The following is an 18,408-nucleotide window of genomic DNA, read 5'->3' as shown; positions in this document are numbered from 1 at the left end:
GGATGAATCACAATCAATTGTTTGCTAAAATAATTGCTTGCCAAAAAATGTAATTTTTGTAATGGCAATCCTGGTTAGAGGTAACAAACCTTTGCATGAACTGCCTACATTACTACGAATATTATTAGTTAATTATGGAAATTAAGATAAGCAGGTTTTAAAAAAATAAAAAAGGATGAATTGTTTAACACTTATTTGGTTACTATATGATTCCATATTTGTTATTTCATAGTTTTGATGTCTTCACTATTATTCTACAATGTAGAAAATAGTCAAAATAAAGAAAAACCCTGGAATGAGTAGGTGTCTCCAAGCTTTTGACTGGTTTATATACACTGCTCAAAAAAATAAAGGGAACACTTAAACAACACAATGTAACTCAAAGTCAATCACACTTCTGTGAAATCAAACTGTCCACTTAGGAAGCAACAATGTTTGACAATAAATGTCACATGCTGTTGTGCAAATGGAATAGACAACAGGTGGAAATTATAGGCAATTAGCAAGACACCCCCAATAAAGGAGTGGTTCTGCAGGTGGTGACCACAGACCACTTCTCAGTTCCTATGCTTCCTGGCTGATGTTTTGGTCACTTTTGAATGCTGGCGGTGCTTTCACTCTAGTGGTAGCATGAGACGGAGTCTACAACCCACACAAGTTGCTCAGGTAGTGCAGCTCATCCAGGATGGCACATCAATGCGAGCTGTGGCAAGAAGGTTTGCTGTGTCTGTCAGCGTAGTGTTCAGAGCATGGAGGCGCTACCAGGAGACAGGCCAGTACATCAGGAGACGTGGAGGAGGCCGTAGAAGGGCAACAACCCAGCAGCAGGACCGCTACCTCCGCCTTTGTGCAAGGAGGAGCAGGAGGAGCACTGCCAGAGCCCTGCAAAATGACCTCCAGCAGGCCACAAATGTGCATGTGTCTGCTTAAACGGTCAGAAACAGACTCCATGAGGGTGGTATGAGGGCCCGACGTCCACAGGTGGGGGTTGTGCTTACAGCCCAACAGACGTGACAGAGTCTGGAGACGCCGTGGAGAACGTTCTGCTGCCTGCAACATCCTCCAGCATGACCGGTTTGGCGGTGGGTCAGTCATGGTGTGGGGTGGCATTTCTTTGGGGGGCCGCACAGCCCTCCATGTGCTCGCCAGAAGTAGCCTGACTGCCATTAGGTACCGAGATGAGAACCTCAGACCCCTTGTGAGACCATATGCTGGTGCGGTTGGCCCTGGGTTCCTCCTAATGCAAGACAATGCTAGACCTCATGTGGCTGGAGTGTGTCAGCAGTTCCTGCAAGAGGAAGGCATTGATGCTATGGACTGGCCCGCCCGTTCCCCAGACCTGAATCCAATTGAGCACATCTGGGACATCATGTCTCGCTCCATCCACCAACGCCACATTGCACCACAGACTGTCCAGGAGTTGGCGGATGCTTTAGTCCAGGTCTGGGAGGAGATCCCTCAGGAGACCATCCGCCACCTCATCAGGAGCATGCCTAGGCGTTGTAGGGAGGTCATACAGGCACGTGGAGGCCACACACACTACTGAGCCTCATTTTGACTTGTTTTAAGGACATTACATCAAAGTTGGATCAGCCTGTAGTGTGGTTTTCCACTTTAATTTTGAGTGTGACTCCAAATCCAGACCTCCATGGGTTGATAAATTGGATTTCCATTGATTATTGTTGTGTGATTTTGTTGTCAGCACATTCAACTATGTAAAGAAAAAAGTATTTAATAAGATTATTTAATTCATTCAGATCTAGGATGTGTTATTTTAGTGTTCCCTTTATTTTTTTGAGCAGTGTATATAAGTGTGCACAATTATTAGGCAACTATTAGTGTGCAGAATTATTAGGCAACTAAATTACAAAAATAATTTCTCTCAACTCACTTATTTATTCTCAATTTTTAGAGTAAGTGTAACAGATAACTAACACAAAATGACAATTATATAAAATTTCTGGCCTTTCAAAAAAATTCTGTGACCAATTTAGCCACCCTTATTTTCAATAACTGCCATGAGCCTTCCATCCATGGAGTCTGTCAGTTTCTTGATCTGTTCACGATCAATTTTTGCTGAAGCAGCAACCACAGCCTCCCAAATGCTGTTCAAAAAGGTGGATTGTCTTCCATCACTGTAAATCTCACGTTTGAGAAGGGCCCACAAGTTCTCAGTAGGATTTAAGTCAGGTGAGGAAGGGGGCCAGGTCATTATTCAGGCATCTTTGAGGCCCTTGCTGGCTAGCCAAGCAGTGGAGAACTTGGATGCATGTGATGGAGCATTGTCCTGCATAAAGATCATGGCCTTCTAGAATGCTGAGGACTTCTTCCTGTACCACTGTTTGACGAAAGAATCTTCCAGAAACTGGCAGTAGATTTGGGAGTTGAGTTTCAGTCCATCTTCAACCCGAAAAGGTCCAACTACCTCATCCTCAATGATAGCAGCCCATACCAGTACCCCTCCTTCACCTTGCTGGCACCTGACTCAAAGTGGTGCCCTGTGTCCATTACTGATCCAGCCACGGGCCCTTCCATTTGGTCCATCAAGAGTCACTTTCATTTCATTTGCGCCTTTTCTTCCCCATGCGTTTTTTGCGCCCCAGTTGACTATTCGCAACAAAACGTTTGATTGTCCGGTGGTCACACCTCAATAGTGTAGCTATTTAAAGAGTGTCGCATCCGTCTGAAAGGCATTTTACATTTTTGGCTTTTCAGTGTCAGTTAAATCTCTTTTTTGTCCCATTTTACCTGAGGTAATGAGGCTGCCTAATAATTATGCACACCTTGATATAAGGTGTTATTCACTTTCGCCACACCCTCCCTCATTACACAAATACATATCACCTGAAAATGATTAAATCCAATAAGCATTCAAGTTTATATGGTTTGGAGTTCGAAAATGTGAATAGAAATAATGATAAGATCAGAATACTCACTTGCCTAATAATTGTGCACGCAGTGTAGTCATCTCACATCAGATACAGAGGTACCATACTCTGGAATTCTTATCTTCACATTGCCTAAACCTCATCATCCCTCAATAACTTCAAGCAAAGATTGATGAACCAAACTACCCAATATTCCCCTCAATGCAGCCTAACTCTCACACTCACACATAATCAAATTTGTTTTTTCTTGTATTCTGAATATATCATGTAAAAATATAATTAATAAGCTTTGTTTAACCTTTTGGGCTTTCAACCTCACCTGCACACCATTTTGTCTTCTTTTTTTTTATCATATGTTTATTATTTTCCAATATATATATTTTTTAAACATACCGCAATACAAACATTGACATTCATTGTACTGCTAGATTGAGCTCACGACCATCAGTATACAACAGAGTCCTGCCCCTCTACGCCACAGAGGAGCTGACAGAGAGGGAGATCGCTGTATGAACCTGAGAGCTCAGAATCACAATCATCTCAGTGCCAAGATATACTATCGATCACTCTGGGGGAGCGGGATGGTGTTCCCGAAAATGGAGAAGCAGCAGGCCATTCAACAGCCAATTCAAAGATAAAGGGAATTGGAGTGGAATTTTACCTGTTTCAACGGATGTGCTACCTTGTCCCAGTCCTACTGTTTCAACTCTCTCTTTCAACCTATGAATGCTCAGCTATGAAAAGCCAACGGACATTTGCTTCTGTGGTGTTGAACTGTTGCACCCTCTATAACCACTGTGGTTATTATTTTGATGTAAAAAGGGCTTTTGTAAAATACATTTGATTGATTGATTGTTTGCTGTGCTGGATACTGTGTGTTCACTAACTGTATGAGTGATGGGATTTTTATATAGTATCTGTAACATATGTTGGTGTGTATTTAATCTGCATCTTAACTTCTTAAAGTGGCAATCAGCAGTAGAAATAATAACAAAGTCTCCCTGCTCCTCTTTCGGTAAAAAGCTGAAGGATGGGGATGGAGAAATGTAACCACTCTCAAATTGGTACCCTGTGGCTCAAATTGGTACCCTGTGGCTCAGTTGGTAGAGCATGGTGTTTGCAACGCCAGCATGGTGTGTGCAACGCCAGGGTTGTGGGTTTGATTCCCACGGAGGGCCAGTACAAAAAAATGCATGAAATGAAATGTATGCATTCACTACTGTAAGTCGCTCTGGATAAGAGTGTCTGCTAAATGACTAAAATGTAAATGTAAAATGTTGAATGGGATGGCCAACTTAGAGGACAAAACAAAACTTAACTCACACATACACAAAATAAAACAAAATCCTATTAGGTGGTACATGTATAAGAAGACAGCATATAGTCATTACAAGCAGTGTAGTTAAGCCAGAAATAAATATTGAGTGGAGTACAGCACAGAGTAGCAGCAGATCATCAACCCAGTTATGAAGCAGGACTAGACCATTTATCCAGTATCAGCTGCCATATTTTGTAAAACATTGGACTTCTATTGGAGGTATTGTATAGAATCTTCTCTATATGTATTACATTCCCTAAAAGGTACAGTCTCCAGTTTCCAAAATTGCAATATGAGCCTTTTGGCTAATAGAATACAAAAAGAGACAGCCTTCCCTTCCTGGTTATTCCCATCAACTGTAACCAAACAGAGCGATCAATGGGTCTGGGGCTAGAACTCTATCGAAGGCCTTAGATAAGTCATCAAAAATGAGAGCCCAGTAAACATGTAACTTAGGACATGTCCAAAATAAGTGGGTCAACGTCCCCTCATCCAGCTTGCACCTCTCACACAGTGGTGAGGAGTCCGGGAATATTTTATGCAGTTTTACTGTTGGGTAATGTAACCTGTGTATCACCTTAAACTGAACAAGGTTGTGCCTGGCATTCACTGAACTGTGGTTTATATTCCTGAGAGCTTCTACCCAGTCCTCATCTGAAATTTCTGAACCAAGTTCTTGTTCCCAAGCCCTTTTTAATAGTGTCTGTGGATACCTCTATGTGGGCCTGTAGCACATCATACAGTCTAGAGACTGACCCTTTTGAATGGGGTTTGACAAGGATCAGGCTATCTAATGTAGGATTATTTGTCTTAATGCCACACTGTGGATGTGTCCTTAAATTCCTGATTTGGAGCTATCTGAAAAAATGTGTTGTTGGCATGTTAAACTTACCCTGTAATTGTTCAAATGAAGCTAAATGACCATCAATATATATGTTACCGATTGTTGTGAGCCCCTTCTCCCTCCACTGTGAAAACACCATATCATCCAATGCAGGGTGGAAAGCATGATTCAGGCAAATCGGGCTGTCAATGTATACAGTGGGTATGATTACAGTCATAAGTGGCTTTTTTCACATATGATGGACTATTAACAAGTGCAGGGAGTGAGGAACGTTGACAAGATGCCTGCTCAATCAAAAGCCATGAAGGCATATCATTCTGTCACGTCCCAGGTAAACTTTCCCTCCATGCACACCATTTTTACCAGTTTTTTATCTGTACCGTTTTGTCTTTCACTTATTTTCTTTGGTGCGAATAAATAAAACCTAAAACCTATGAAGTATCGTGTCTATGAAGTTACAGCCTGGAGAGGGAGTGAAAGTTGGACTTCTTGTAACGATGTGCGTTGAGAGTCGGGAAGCAAGTACAAGGAGAGAATATTTTAATAAATAAACTGAACATAATACAAAACAAGAAACACTAACGACGCACCGACATGAAAGAGAAACAGAAATAATAACAACTGGGAAGGAAGCAAAGGAAGTTACATAAATAGGGCAGGTAATCAAGGAGGTGATGGAATCCAGGTGAGTGTCAATAAGCGCTGGTGTGCGTGCCGATGGTGACAGGTGTGAGTAATAATCAGCAGTCTGGTGACCTAGAGGCCTGAGAGGGAGCATACGTGACACTTCTAAAATAAACAGCATAGGGACATATCAGAATATACAGTTAAGGTCAGAAGTTCACATACACCTTAGCCAAAGACATCCTAGCAAAAATTCCCTGTCTTAGGTCAGTTAGGATCACCACTTTATTTTAAGAAAGTGAAATGTCAGAATAATAGTAGAGAGTGATTTATTTCAGCTTTTATTTCATTCATCACATTCCCAGTGGGTCAGAAGTTTGCATACACTCAATTAGTATTTGGTAGCATTGCCTTTAAATTGTTTAACTTGGGTCAAACGTTTTGGGTAGCCTTCCACAAGCTTCCCACAATAAGTTGGGTGAAGTTTGTCCCATTCCTCCTGACAGAGCTGGTGTAACTGAGTCAGGTTTGTAGTCCTCCTTGCTCGCACAAGCCTTTTCAGTTCTGCCCACACATTTTCTATAGGTTTGAGGTCAGGGCTTTGTGATGGCCACTCTTTGTTGTCCTTAAGCCATTTTGCCACAAATTTGGAAGTATGCTTGGTGTCATTGTCCATTTGGAAGACCCATTTGCGACCAAGCTTTATAACTTCCTGACTGATGTCTTGAGATGTTGCTTCAATATATCCACATAATTTTCATTCCTCATGATGCCATCTATTTTATGAAGTGCACCAGTCCCTCCTGCAGCAAAGCACCCCCACAACATGATGATGCCACCCCCGTGCTTCACATTTGGGATGGTGTTCGTCGGCTTGCAAGCCTCCCCCTTTTTCCTCTAAACATAACAATGGTCATTATCAGACCAGAGGACATTTCTCCAAAAAGTACGATCTTCGTCCCCATGTGTCGTGGCAAACCGTAGTCTGGCTTTTTTATGGTGGTTTTGGAGCAGTGGCTTCTTCCTTGCTGAGCGGCCTTTCAGGTTATGTCGATATAGGACTTGTTTTACTGTGGATATAGATACTTTTGTACCCGTTTCCTCCAGCATCTTCACAAGGTCCTTTGCTGTTGTTCTGGGATTAATTTGCACTTTTCGCACCAAAGTACGTTCATCTCTAGGAGAAAGAACGTGTCTCCTTCCTGAGTGGTATGACGGCTGCGTGGTTCCATGGTGTTTATACTTGCATACTATTGTTTGTACAGATGAACATGGTACCTTCAGGCGATTGGAAATTGCTGCTAAGGATGAACCAGACTATTGGAGGTCTACATTTATTTTTCTGAGGTCTTGATTGACTTCTTTTGATTTTCCCATGATGTCAAGCAAAGAGGCACTGAGTTTGAAGGTAGGCCTTAAAATACATCCACAGGTACACCTCCAATTGACTCAAATTATGTCAATTAGCCTATCATTTCACGGTAAGGTTGTATTTGTAAGGTTGTATTCGGCGCATGTGACAAATAACATTGGATTTGATTTGATTTAGAGATGGTAAGTCCGGTCTGACTCAAAGGCACTCAGGTTCCCACAGGCGAGGAAAGGAACTATGATTCAGTTGGGTCCCTGGTCCCACGTCAAAATGTTAAAGAAGATCGTAAACTGGGATTACAGGAGGGTGACGTCTTTTCCACGGAATATCTACACAGGAACCACAGGATAGGACAACATTCACAGCTAATTTAATTCCACAAAGTTCCAAACCCACTACATCAATGAAATTCTCATCCAACATTCAGCCTACCTTTGCAACAAACGTTCCTTCAGGATTCAGTACCGATTTTGTAATGCTTAGTGCCTGAGAAGGTATATTTAACAAAATATTGTAAAGGGATGAACAATACATATAACTGGATCAGCCATTTGGTATTCAACTGAATATAACACTTGTTGCAGTGTGGTACTCGCAGCTAATATGAGCTGAGCCTGAACGTACTCATCCACATCATGGAGTCCCGTCACTATGGAGACAAGCCAGAAAATGACCAATGAGAGAAGCCATACGCAAATAGTCCAATGACAAAACAACAAACTCCAAAGTGGCCACTAAAAGAAAAGCATGTAACTAAATGCCTACATTGAAACCAGAGGGAATAGAACACTAACCGTCTGGTGCTCCATCAAACATTACCAGGTCTGCAGGCTGTCCTTCAAAATGCAGATGAACTTCTGGGCAGTGGAGATCTAAAAATATTAAAGCAACAGATATTTTTGACCCACCAGCTTTGTTGAAATACAATTTGAGTGCCTGATCCAAATCTGTCACACAATGGCTTGATTCCAAACCAAGCACTTATACCCGTCCCTCTGCCCTTGATGATGACTTGCACTTCCTTCTCTGAGAGGTCTGGAATCCAGCCAATGGTGCAGCCAATTCAGTGTTCCAGAATAGTGTGCAGTCTCTACAGGTCCTTGTGGGACAGACTTTTCCTTGTTACCTTTATGATGTCTCCCTGGATCTGTGTGACCCCTGGGAGAGGAGTCATGGCCTGGGGGTCCACCACCACAATCTTCACCTCCTTACTCTTCTCCTATGTCAAACAATCAGATAACAAAACAGTATTAGTGTTATGCACACTATTCAATAACACCACATACTAACTGCCAACCATGCTTAGAGGAGAAGGAAAGTGAGTGAGACCAACCTGAATTTATGGCTGAGGACCTGGCTCCAGCTGCCTGACGGCTCGTGTACATTAGTACGTGGTAAATTGCGCGTGCCACTCCAGCCGCACAGAGTGGCTCACCTGTGGGTGTGCTGGCAGCATATAACAGCACGTTTGATTGTGCATCAAGAATTCAGCATAGCACGTTTGTATGAAGGTCTGGTTATTGAATGGGTATTCTCCATTTCATGAATTTACTCACAGGTAAACAGTAATATGCACTAAACCGCTCTGGTGAAAAATATTGCAGTGTCACCACTTCGGCAGTCGATGCCTCTCCTTGGTCGGGTGGTGCTCGGCGGTCGACATCACCGGTCTTCTAGCCATCATTGATCCGTTTTTCGTTTTCCATTGGTTTTGTCTTGTCTTCCTACACACCTGGTTCCAATCCCATTCATTACATGTTGTGTATTAAACCCTCTGTTTCCCCTCATGTCCTTGTCAGAGATTGTTTTGTTTGTATGCTTGTGTATTATGGAATGGTGCGCGACGGGGTCTTGTACCCACTTTTATTTATTATGCACTTTGGTTTTGGAGTTTTATTAAACTACTCCATTTATACGAAGTTCGATTGTCCTGCGCCTGATTTCCCTGCCACCTACACACAAGACATTACATACTGCCCTGTTTCAAGTCCTCCACATGGCTGGGAGAACCTATTCAAGAAAGTAAATTCATTTCTAAAATAAAGTATTATTAGCTAACTAGCTACAGTGCAGGCCAACTTTACATATGGTATAGCTAGCTAGATAAGTGAATTAAATATCACTGTCAAAGTGAGAGAGTAGGCTATTCTGAATAGGGAAGGTACTTTTGTGTAGTTTCAGTCCCTAGAAGTGAGGACAGAGACAATAGTAACATAATGTTCAGTGCTGTATAATTTGAATATCCACAATGACCTGGTGATGTGAAAGTTTAATAATGACATTATATTCCTACAGATACCTTGCAGATCTTCAAAATGACTGTCAACAGTTCAAGGTTGCGTGACAAGGGCCCTCTGGGACTGCCTCCTGGGGGAATTCAGGCGTGTGAAGGTCACCTGTGTCCTGCATAACTTCATTAGCATGGACATGAGAACCAGGATGGGATCTGCAGCTCGCCGCCATGTGCCAGAGGAGAAGTCTGCTGCTCTGCTGAAATGTTTCAAGGAAGGGGTCCAACAACGCAGCAAGAGAGGCAATCTGTGTGCGGGAGATCTTCAGCTCCTACTTCTTTGAAGAGGGTGCTGTTCCCTGGCAACACCATAGACTACAATAAAAGAGCCATCCACATTGCAATAAGAGTATTCTTCCATTTACTTAGTTATGTCAACTGCAGTTATTCAATTCCCAGTTTCTCTCCCTTTGATTTCTACTTCTCAGGCGAGGGTGCTGTTTAGGTAAGGGTGATGTCTGTATAAAAGCAAAACAGGCTCTTTTGAGTCACCCATATTGAAAAAATTTAGAACAATTAGACACCCTATAACCCACACCTACACACTAATGTATCAATCTGATTGATGGATTGTGTTGTGCAGTAAGCAGGCTCAGGTGTATAACTGTGGCTCCTTCCACCTTCAAAGAAAACTGTAGGCAAGAGGGCCAACCATCACGAATAGTAAGACACTTCATTATTTCTTTAACTACACTATATTGAGACTGAGACCGATGTCTTGCTTCCGGGCAGGCTAAACACATTCTTCACACGCTTTGAGGATAAAACAGTGCCACCGTCGCGGCCTGCTACCAAGGACTGTGGGCTCGCCTTCTCCGTGGCCTATGTGAGTAAAACATTTAAACGTGTTAACCTTCGCAAGGCTGCTGGCCCAGACGGCATCCCTAGCCGTGTCCTCAGAGCATGCGCAGACCAGCTGTCTGGTGTGTTTACGGACATATTCAATCTCTCCCTATCCCAGTTTGCTGTCCCCACATGCTTCAAGATGGCCACTATTGTTCCTGTACCCAAGAAGGCAAAGGTAACTTAACTTAATGACTATCGCCCTGCAGCTCTCAGTGCTTTGAGAGACTAGTCGAGGATCATATCACCTCTACCTTACCTGACACCCTTAGACCAACTTCAATTTGCTTACCACCCCAATAGATCCACAGACAATACAATCGCCATCACTCTGCACACTGTCCTATCCCATCTGGACAATAGGAATACCTATGTAAGAATGCTGTTTATTGACTATAGCTCAGCATTCAACACCATAGTACCCTCCAAGCTCATTAAGCTCGAGGGCCAGGGTCTGAACCCCACCCTGTGCAACTGAGTCCTGGACTTCCTGACTGGCCGCCCCCAGGTGGCAAACGTAGGAAACATCACCTCCACTCCACAGATCCTCAATACTGGGGCCCCACAAGGGTGCGTGCTGAGCCCCCTCCTGTACTCACTGTTCACCCATGACTGCGTGGCCAAGCACGCCTCCAACTCAATCATCAAGTTTGTGGATGACACAACAGCAGTAGGCTTGATTACCAATGATGACGAGACAGCCTACAGGGAGGAGGTGAGGGCTCAGTGAGTGTGGTGCCTGGAAAACAACCTCTCACAAACCGTCAACAAAACAAAGGAGACGATCGTGGACTTCAGGAGAGAGTGCACCCCCCATCTACATCGACGGGACCGCAGTGGAGAAGATGGAAAGCTTCAAGTTCCTGGGTGTACACATTACTGACAAACTGAAATGGACATCCCAGACAGTGTGGTGAAGGCGCAACAGAGCCTCTTCAACCTCAGGAGGCTAAAGAAATGTGGCTTGTCACCTAAAACCCTCAAACTTTTACAGATGCACAATTTAAAGCATCCTGTCCGGCGGTATCACCGCCTGGTATGGCAACTGCACCGCCCGCAACCGCAAGGCTCTCCAGAGGGTGGAGCGGTCTGCCCAACGCATTACTAGGGGCAAACTACCTGCCCTACAGCACCCGATGACACAGGAAGGCCAAAAAGATCATCAAGGACATCAATCACCCGAGCCACTACCTGCTCACCCCACTATCATCCAGAAGGCGAGGTCAGTATAGGTGCATCAAAGCTGGGACCGAGAGACTGAAACAGCTTCTATCTCAAGGCCATCAGACTGTTGAACAGCCATCACTAGCACATTAGCGGCTGCTGCCTATAGGCATAGACTAGAAATCACTGGCCACTTTAAGGAATTGAACACTAGCCACTTTAATAATGTTTACATATCTGGCATTACTCATCTCATATGTATATACTGTTTTCTATACTATTCTACTGCATCTTAGTCTGTTCCGCTTGGACATCGCTGGTCCATATGTGTATATAGTCTTAATTCATTCCTACTTAGATTTGTGTGCATTGGGTATATGTTGTGTAATTTGTTAGATATTACTGCACTGTCAGAGCAAGAAGCACAAGCATATCGATACACCTGCAATTACATCTGCTAATAACGTGTGTGTGACCAAATACATTTGATTTGCTTTGTTTGTCCGTGTGTCTGTCCATGTTTTTCAGTATAAAGTACTCTGCAGCCACTTAGTGTGGACACCAGGTGAGGCCACACACAGAGATTCTTGTTGGACACTGTCTCCTTAACTACCTTATTTTCTCAATAACATACTCTCTCCTCTTCACTTCATCCTCTCTCCCCTTCTCCCTAAATCCTCTAGGTTATATCAGCTGTGTGGGTGAACCCCTCCCGCATCTGAACTGGCTACATAGAGGGCACAGCATGATGAGAGGTCACTCGGTCAGGCCAACAGGATATATTATTAAAGAGATGCTTTACATTGAAATTCAGATAGCGATGTAGTAGTCCCGGAGTTAATGATCCAAGGTCAGTTTTGCATTTCACCTCCTTATGATGACCGACAGTGTTAGCATGTTCAAAACTTTTTTTACATTTGTATTTATTCTATTCTATCTCTCTCTCCATCTGTCTCTCGCCTGCAGGTATGTTTTGATGTGAAAGAGGATGCCAACCCCCAGTCCCGGACATTGCCACCCCACCCGCTCTTAAGATAACCTTTGGGCCAACTGGGAGCCAACGGCTGGTTAGGAGACACCGCTAGAGACACTATTATGTAATTGTGATGAACTGAGAGAATATTAGGGTAGCACTGTAATTCATTAATCATATGCTGTATTCCCTGCTCCTCTGTTCTTAGCGCTTTCCCTTTCTGTCTTTTACACCTCTCTCACCACCTCCTCTTTCTTCCTCTGTTTTTAGATGTGCATTGAAGAACAGATTGAACTTGTATTTATAATATTTAGAATGCATGAATTATGTATTTATAACACTTAATGATAATGAACTTCTTTCCATAAAGTGTTTCACATTCTCTACTGGTTGAAATTAAGTCTCTCATTTGATGAAATAATACTCCTGTGTCCTCAGATCAGTGCAGTTGAAGGAAATTGGATATTGAGATGAACCGGTTTTAGATTATTTACATGATGCATAGGTGTAGTGTACTGTTTTTTTTTAATTCTGTTACAAATCAGCCTTTAACAAGTTAAATCATGTTTCTAGTCTACTGCATAGTTAAAATATGTAACCATTTATGTCCCAGAACCAGGATTTGTAGACACGGTTGAAGTTTATAATTGTAATACATACATGCAGACACAGCATTTTTCAAAGACTGGAGTTTGATAGGACAGAAAAGGAATGTCTCCCACACATTCATACCTGAACTGGACCTTTATTTGCCAAGGTAGAGTACATGATCAGTGAATATATTCAATGTACAGGCTACAATGTGGGGATCTCATGCATGGTAATAACTACATGTATATACGACTTGCATCATTGGCATACATTTATATTATATTCTACATTAATGTAATTCAGACTGTTTTGAAGTTGATACAACCGGCTATGATAGCTGAGGTTCATAGCTAGGTTCTGAACCAATATTTATATCAAACGTTTTAGGGTCCATACACAGATCGGCTACATAGCTAGCTACGCGTCCTTAGGCATACAGGTATTTTTATCCTCCACTGCACAATAAGCAAGAACATAGTTAGCTAGCTACGTTACTTCAGCTGCATTGCATGGCAAATATCAGCAAGGCAAGCTTACAAAGTTGTACATTCAATTTGCATTAAATGCTTTAGCTTGCTAGTTTCTTTACATCCACTGTTTCACAAGATGACAGCCTGGTTTTCTCAGGAGTCCCTAAAACACTAAACACTAACTACAATTGCATACTCATGTCACAACGCCATAAAGCTAGCTAGCTATCTGGCTAATGTTAGCTTGTCACCTAGCTTGCTAAATAGCGATTTTTGTAAATTTACTTTGACATAACTATGCATAATTGTTAGTCTCTACATTAACTAACATATTCCTCTCAACTGTACATTTTATGCATTATTTGTTATGACGTTATAATTACTTACGCTTGCTGACATCCTAGTATTTTTGTCAGCCATCTTTGCTGAAGAAAGTCTTCAGCGTTGGGTCCCATAGCTTCAAATTCGTCATGGGAACCACTTGATATGATTGGTCATCGCCCAGCGGTCGTCGCTGGTGATTTGCATAAAGATGGGAAATGTAGAACTTTTTCAATGCCTTCCATGCTATGTTTGTGATGCCCAACGGTCCCCTGACCTCTCCGCTTCTCACCACTTTCCTTTTGTTGAAAATGAATGGGAAGCGGTATTTCACCACGCTGCACCGCGTGCTAGTGTACACGGGGCATGAGGCAGCACACAGGCCTACTGCCCTCTTCACACCTGGGAAGGAGAAATGGATGTGAAAATCATATACAAGTAACATTACAAATATGCATGATAAAACTCATCTTCCTATTCCTTTGGCATGATGTTATATCTTACAACATCCATCGATACCCAATATCATAAGCCATAAATATCTGATGTTGACTTAGGGTGAACTAGTGAACTATGCCCAGAAAAGTTTACCCAAATGGCCTTCTTGTCTTAGATCAAGCCAAACTTCTCGTCAAACTGCAGTAGTTTGAAGACACTCCTGGCCATTCAGCCCTCATCATTGGCCAAATGGTAGTAGATATCCTGTTTGTCTTTGGAGGAGTGACACATCTTCAAATTGTTGCTTTTTTTTTTTTTTACTGAAATATCACATTTACATAAATATTCAGACCCTTTTATCAGTACTTTGTTGAAGCACCTTTGGCAGCGATTACAGCTTCAAGTTTTCTTGGGTTTGACGCTGCAAGCCTAGGCACACCTGTATTTGGGGAGTTTCTCCCATTATTCTCTGCAGACCCTCTCAAGCTCTGTCATGTTGGATGGGGAGCGTCACTGCACAGCTATTTTCAGGTCTCTCCAGAGATGTTCGATCGGGTTCAAGTCCGGGCCCTGGCTGGGCCACTCAAGGACATTCAGGGACTTGTCCCAAAGCCACTCCTGCGTTGTCTTGGCTGTGTGCTTAGGGTCGTTGTCCTGTTGGAAGGTGAACCTCCACCCCAGTCTGAGGACCTGAGCGCTCTGGAGCCGGTTTTCATCGATGATCTCTCTGTACTTTGCTCCGTTCATCTTTGCCTTGATCCTGACTAGTCTCCCAGTCCCTGCCGCTGAATAACATCCCCACAGCCTGATGCTGCCACCACCATGAGCACCGTAGGGATGGTGCCAGATTTCTTTCAGATGTGACGCTTGGCATTCAGGCCAAAGAGTTCACTCTTGGTTTCTTGTGGTGCCTTTTGGCTAACTCCAAGCGGGCTGTCATGTGCATTTACTAAGGAGTGGCTTCCGTCTGGCCACTCTACCATAAAGGCCTGATTGGTAGAGTGATGCAGAGATGCTTGTCTTTCTGGAAGGTTCTCCCATCTCCACCGAGGAAGTCTGGAGCTCTGTCAGAGTGACAATTGTGTTCTTGGTCACCTCCCTGACCTAGGCCCTTCTCCCCCGATTGCTCAGTTGGGTTGGGCGGCCAGCTCTAGGAAGAGTCTTGGTGGTTCCAAACGTCTTCCATTTAAGAATGATGGAGGCCACTGTGTCCTTGGGGACCTTCAATGTTGCAGAAATATTTCGGTACCCTTCCCCAGATCTGTTCCTCGACACAATCCTGTCTCGGAGCTCTACGGACAATTCCTTCAACCTCATGGCTTGGTTTTTGCTCTGCCATGCACTGTCAACTGTGGGACCTTATGTAGACAGCTGTGTTCCTTTCTAAATCATATCCAATCTAATTAATTTACCACAGGTGGACTCCAATCAAGTTGTAGAAGCATCTCAAGGATGATCAATAAAAACAGGTTGCACCTGAGCTCAATTTCGAGTCTCATAGCAAAGGGTCTGAGTACTTATGTAAATAAGGTATTTCTGTTTTTTGTTTTTCTTTCTAAAACCTGTTTTCACGTTGTCATTATGGAGTATTGTGTGTAGATTGATGATGATTTTTTAAAATTTAATCCATTTTAGAATAACGTAACAAAATGTGGAAAAAGTCAAAGGGTCTGAATACTTTCCGAATGCACTGTACGGTTTGCATTGTGGGTAGGTTTAAAATCTGAATTTAAGAAATAGGCAAGGTTTATGACTTTGTGGCTGTGTTAACTAGTGACTACCGTCTGAGTTCCCTACATAGTTGCTTTGTTAGCTCCTTTTCAAAATTCCATGCATCAATTAAACCATCCTAGGTTTCCATATCTGGTGAACAAAAGGTGCAATGTAAAAAGTTTATGAATAATTTTTTTGTATGTGACTATTCCGCTTTTTTTATTGATGTTATTTATATATATATATATATATATATATATATATATATATATATATATAAATATATATATATATATATATAAACAAATATTTAATTTAGTCATGAGTAGGCTAGGATACTGTTATAATGAGCACAGTTCACATAGTCCAACAACATGTCTCTTTTTCAGGTGCTTCAACACTATAGATCTTATAGATGGCAGTAAAATCATGAGTAGGCTACAAACTCAGTCCATCAGAGAGGACATATCACCAACTGCAAAAAAACATACAACATTGGTGGCTGGTGGAATCTTAATTGGGGAGGACAGGCTCATAGTAATGGATGGAACAGAAGGGTATCAAATACATCAACAAATGGTTTCCATGTGTTTGATACCATTCCATTTACTCTATTCCAGACATTATTATGAACCATTCTCCCTTCAGCAGCATCCTGTGATATACAACCATATACAACATAGCCTACAACAAAACATACAAATACAACATACAGTATTGACCTACAAAGTATTGTATCATTTTTACATTATTTTTGCAAGCTGTAGGAGCATCCACCAGCATGAATGATTCTACACAAATATTTGGGCCTTTAGTTAAACTCTATCGGTTCTTGCTGCCATTATCCATAGCGTTCCAATATATTTTCCAGCTTGATGAAGCTTATCTGCGAAATTAATGGAAATTCATAAATTACTCAATTGTGTTACGTCCATTAGGAACCATCGATAATTACAGTCTGGCCGTGGTGTAGCCACTCTGAGTAACAAAGTGCTTGGGGGCAAAAAGCCCTTGGCAGACGCTCAGAATGTATCTGAGTGGCCCCTGTTGAAGCCTGCAGTGCTGCTTCCTGTCACAGAGTAGAATAATGCAAACGTTCTGTCTCTATGTCTGAAATGCTGATGAGACGAGCTTAACACATTCTACAATACTGAGCCAACCTCTCTCCGAGGCTGACGTGAGGAAAACTCTCAAAAGAGTGAATACTTACAAAGCCGCTGAACCAGATGTCATGTCTGGCCGCGTCCTCAGTGTGCGCTAACCAGCAGGCGGGCATCTTCTCGGACATCTTCAACCTGTCCCTGTCACAGGCTGTAGTCCCCACTTGCTTCAAGGAGACCACCATCGCCCCAGTGTCCAAGAAACTCAACTCCAATTTTCCTACTGCCATTTCCATCGCTATTCACACGGCCCTAACACATCTGGACAAGAGGAACACGTACAGTTGAAGTCAGAAGTTTACATGCACTTAGGTTGGAGTCATTAAAACTCGTTTTTCAACTACTCCACAAATTTCTTGTTAACAATCTATAATTTTGGCAAGTCGGTTAAGACATCTACTTTGTGCATGACACAAGTAACTTTTCCAACAATTGTTTACAGATTGATTATTTCACTTATAATTCACTGTATCACAATTCCAGTGGGTCAGAAGTTTACATATACTAAGTTGACTGTGCCTTTAAACAGCTTGGAAAATTCCAGAAAATGATGTCATGGCTTTAGAAGCTTCTGATAGGCTAATTGACATAATTTGAGTCAATTGGAGGTGTACCTGTGGATGTATTTTAAGGCCTACCTTCAAACTCAGTGCCTCTTTGCTTGACATCATGGGAAAATCAAAAGAAATCAGCCAAGCAGGGCACTTTCCTTATGAAAACCCAAATCTCTCATTCGGAAGCTAAAATTACATTTCATCTCCTAACAAACATTTTCAATATCAAACATTTCAATTGCATAACAATTCCATGTGACTCTGATAACAAGGGGGTGTATACTTTCTCAGATACAGTTTATGTCGTCCTGTCATCAGTCATAATGTCTCAGATGACAACCGAACTGACATACATACTCATTACGTTCCCAAGCATATTTCCAACTGGTTTTATTAACAAAATGTGTGGTACCTTTCCACATTTGTTTGATGTTCCCAGACTGTCTATATTTAACAGGACAGCAGTCCTTCAGTAGGGTCAGTAAGAGAGGGGAAGGGGGAAAGGTATTTATGGGGGGGGGGGGTCATAAACCTTACCCACAGGCCAACGTCATGACAACGGCAAGCAGGCTCAGGGTCAGGGCAGGCAGAAAAAGTCAACACCGGGAAAACTAGAAAACATGAACAATCAAGAGACAGGAACAGAGGGAAAAAGCGCTGGTAGGCTTGACAAAACAAACTGGCAACAGACAAACAGAACAAAGGTATAAATACAAAGGGGATAACAGGGAAGATGGGTGACATCTGGAGGGGGGTGGAGACAATCACAAAGACAGGTGAAACAGATCAGAACGTGACAGTAACAGTCATGGAAAGAGTTCCCAATGTTTTGTACACTCGGAGTG

At 42.5% G+C, this 18,408-nt stretch overlaps 1 pseudogene; it reads right to left on the bottom strand.

The window, feature by feature from the left end:
• Nucleotides 1–7,182: 7,182 nt before the first annotated feature.
• On the bottom strand, nucleotides 7,183–14,427 carry LOC106563352 (tRNA (cytidine(32)/guanosine(34)-2'-O)-methyltransferase-like; annotated as a pseudogene).
• Between the last annotated feature and the right edge of the window lie 3,981 nt (nucleotides 14,428–18,408).

The sequence above is a fragment of the Salmo salar genome, chromosome 11 (genome assembly GCF_965601325.2).
Source record: "Salmo salar chromosome 11, fSalSal1, whole genome shotgun sequence".
NCBI lineage: Eukaryota > Metazoa > Chordata > Actinopteri > Salmoniformes > Salmonidae > Salmo > Salmo salar.
Note: the sequence above shows the minus strand (reverse complement) of the source record. Positions and strands in the feature narration are given on the sequence as shown.